Raw genomic sequence first — 4,172 nt, forward strand, 5'->3', positions numbered from 1 at the left:
TCCACCGGAGGCAGAGCTCCCAGCCGTCAGCTTGCTCCACATACCCATCAACGTCACATGTTCCTTGGAGAGTTTGGGATGCCTACACTCTTATGGAGAGTGCTCAGCTATGTAGGCTATCCTGATGGAATGGAACCCCGCTACTTCTGGGCGAATGAGCAGTTGGGAGAAGGTCTCTTAGTTACTGTGGAGGCCGTTGTTCATCCCCGAGGTGATGATTCTGAGTGGACAGGCTGGTGTTATGAGCCAACTGGCAGGACTGCTGAAGAAGCAGCTGGCAGGGCAGCCTTTGGGATCCTGAGGGATATCATGGATCATTTTCCTCAGGAGCTGGCAGCCGCTTTGGTTGGAGTTTTTCCGAGGGGTAACCCCTCCACTAACTCATGGCAGTAGGCAAGAGGAAGATCTTTGGAGATTGGTGCAGTAGAAGGGCAGAACAACGATAACCCTTCCATGAGTGCCATGTTCGCAGTGATGAGAGTGTTAGATGGAGTAGAAGGTAGCCTCAGACGTGTGTCTGGTGCTCTTGGTCATGCCCACGAGGACCGATGTTAGCTTCAGAGGGAGCATGATGCCGAGATTGAGAGGCTCACTGAAGAGATGACTCGATTAACTCACCAAAGGAATGCGGCCTAGACCAGGGAAGATGTTCTGAGAGCTCAATAGTTCGAGCTAGGGTAGTAGCTGGTCAGTGCGGAAGAATACAACGATCACCTACATGAAGAGGTTCATCTACTGAACAACTAGCTCCACCCTTATGTCCCACCTGGAGCCACAGAAATGGATCTAGAAGGGGACGAGGAAGAAGAAGAAGTAGAGCCTGAAGAAGAAGTGGAGCCTGAGGAAGGAGATGATCCTACGTCTGACCTCGATAGTGATCATGATGAGGATTAGATCGCTTAGCACTTAATGGAAGGTCTAATGTATCACCTTTATTCATGTAATGGACCTGTAGTTCGAGTTTGGCATTAGTGACCCGACTATCATGTAATGTTGATTATCGCACGTTTGGTTGAACATCAATGCAATTCCAGTCCTTTGTCGGTAATCATGATTTAAATTTGCATGCGTTATGAGCGCGATAAGTGGTCTAATTGGGGATGTCATGTTGCGAGAATGAAGTGTTATGCCTTTGTTTTTATTGTGATTTTGAGAATTTTCTCTAGTAATTTCAGTTTGGCATGAGTACCTAATTCATCTGTAATCTCTTGGCATCAACCAATAATCGCTTATTATTGCAACTTCGCAGATGATGCGCACCCATGCTGGAGCTAGTGGCAGCTAGGATGGCAACCATGATGACTTGCCACCCCCACCGCCGCCGTCTGCTCAGGAGTTCTTTACCCAGTTCCTAGGGAGCCAAAGGACAATGGAGAAAGCTTTGCGCCTTATCGCACAAAACACTGCTCGTGGCCACCCACATCAACCAGGGGCCAAGCCAAATCAGCACAGTACATTCAAGGAGTTTCTAGATACGAAGCCTTCAATCTTCAAGGTGGCTGAGGAACCACTGTAGGCCGATGAGTGGCCGAATACCATTGAGCAGAAATTCCGTCTGCTGAGGGTCACAGAGCATCTAAAAGCAGAGTATGCTTCTCATCAATTGCAAGGACCAATAGGGATCTGGTGGACACATTTCCTATCGTCCTTGCCTACTAATGCGCGAGTTACCTGGGAACAGTTCAAGCTGGCTTTTAGGGGACACCATATTCCCCCGGGCCTGATGCGCATGAAAGCAGCTGAATTTATGAGGCTCACTCAAGGAACAAAGTCACTCACTGAATATATGCACGCATTCAACAACCTATCAAGATATGCTCCAAGTTTTGTGGATACTGAAGAGAAAAAGATAGAGAGTTTCAAGCGAGGTTTGGGTACTAAACTGATGAAGACTATGGCCAATTCTAGGTGTGCCACATACAATGAGTTTATTAGTGATGCCTTGACCCAAGAGAACCACAACAACATGCATGCAGTTGCCAAGGGTCGCAAGAGGGCATATGAGGCCGGTGCATCCGAATCTTTCCAGTCGAAAGCGCCTATCACAACTAGGCCACAATTCTGTCCACCTACACCCAAGTTTAGGCCTCCACCACCGAAAACTCAGAATAATAGGCCACAAAAACCATTCCATAAGGTGTTCACTATTGCCCTACCAAAAGGAAATGGCAATCAGGACAGCTCCACCAGATTCAGAAGTAATCAACCATGTTTCAACTACAACCAACTAGGTCATTGGTCCAAGGAGTGCCCCACCCCAAGAAGAATAGCAACCAGAATTAGAACAATCAGAGACAGGTGAATGCCAGGGCACGTCAGGGACAAGTGCATTATACCGTTGTGGAGGAAGTGCCCACCAGAGAAGTTGTCACGGCTGGTATGTTTTTCGTCAACAAGCATCCCGCTGTTGTTTTATTTGATTCGGGAGCTTCTCATTCATTTATGAGTCAAGCATTTACATCTAGACATGATTAAGAAATAATTGAAGTAAGCAAAGGGGGTTTTAACATAAGTTCAGTAGGGGGAACTGTTATTACCAAAAAGATAGTCAAAAATGTGCTCATCTCTATACAAGGGAGGGAGTACACAACAGATTTGATAATATTGCTGGGGTTATCAATAAGTGTAATCTTAGGCATGAATTGGATGAAGGATCATGGTGTTCTTATTGACACTAGCACCCATACTGTTATGTTGAGAGAACCCACGGGAGGGAATGCTTTTCTAGTACCACTCTCCCGTGATTTCAAACCCCAACATTTAGCCTGTGCTATCCAAACCACCACAATATGTGATATCCCCATGGTTTGTGAGTTTCTAGATGTATTTCCTGAGGAATTACCAGGTCTACCACCAGATAGGGACATGGAATTTAAGATCGAATTAGTGCCAGGTACCGCACCCATATCCAGAAGGCCCTATAGAATGCCACCCAATGAGTTAGCAGAACTTAAGGTTCAATTGCAGGATCTGTTGGACAAGGGTCTTATCCAACCTAGCTCATCTCTATGGGGATGTCCAGCCTTATTTGTGAAAAAGAAGGATAAGTCACTGAGAATGTGTGTAGATTACAGACCACTCAATGTTGTGACCATCAAGAACAAATATCTGTTGCCCCGCATCGACATCTTGTTCAATCAGCTAGCGAAGGCAAAGGTATTCTCCAAAATTGACTTGAGATCAGGCTACCATCAGATAAAGATCAGATCAGAGGATATACCTAAAACTGCTTTCTCTACTAGGTACGGCTTATATGAGTATTTGGTTATGTCTTTTGGATTAACAAATGCTCCCGCCTACTTCATGTACCTGATGAACTCGGTATTCATGCCTGAACTTGACAAGTTCGTGGTCGTGTTTATCGATGATATATTGATTTATTCAGAAAATGAGTTAGATCATGAAGAGCATCTGAGAATTGTCTTATCCAGACTGAGGGAGCATAAGCTATATGCCAATTTTAGCAAATGTGAATTTTGGTTGAGCAAAGTACCTTTCTTAGGTCACATTTTATCAAGAGATGGAATCTCAGTAGACCCATCAAAAGTACAAGAGGTCATGGATTGGAAAGCCCCAACTTCGATTCATGAAGTTCGGAGTTTTCTAGGGTTAGCGGGATATTATCGTCGTTTCATTCCAGATTTCTCAAAGATAACTAAGCCTATGACCAGACTACTTCAGAAAGATGAGAAGTACAAATGGACACCAAAATGTGAAACAGCTTTTCACACCCTCAGAACTTTGTTGACTACAGCACCTGTGCTAGCACAACCAGACATTGAAAAACCTTTTGATGTATTTTGTGATGCCTCGGGAATAGGTTTAGGATGTGTGCTTATGCAAGAAGGAAGAGTAACTGCATATGCTTCTCGGCAATTGAGAAAACATGAAGTCAACTACCCTACACATGATTTGGAACTTGCAGCCATTGTCCATGCATTAAAGATATGGAGACATTACTTGTTGGGCAATGTATGTCATATCTATACTAACCACAAAAGCCTCAAGTATATTTTTACCCAGCCAGAGCTGAACATGAGACAACGAAGATGGTTAGAATTAATTAAGGACTACAATTTAGAAGTGCATTACCATCCAGGTAAAGCTAATGTAGTAGCTGATGCACTCAGTCGGAAGTCTCATTGCAACACTGTAGAAGCATTGTTGGAAGA

Source organism: Miscanthus floridulus, chromosome 12 (genome assembly GCF_019320115.1).
Source record: "Miscanthus floridulus cultivar M001 chromosome 12, ASM1932011v1, whole genome shotgun sequence".
Lineage (NCBI taxonomy): Eukaryota > Viridiplantae > Streptophyta > Magnoliopsida > Poales > Poaceae > Miscanthus > Miscanthus floridulus.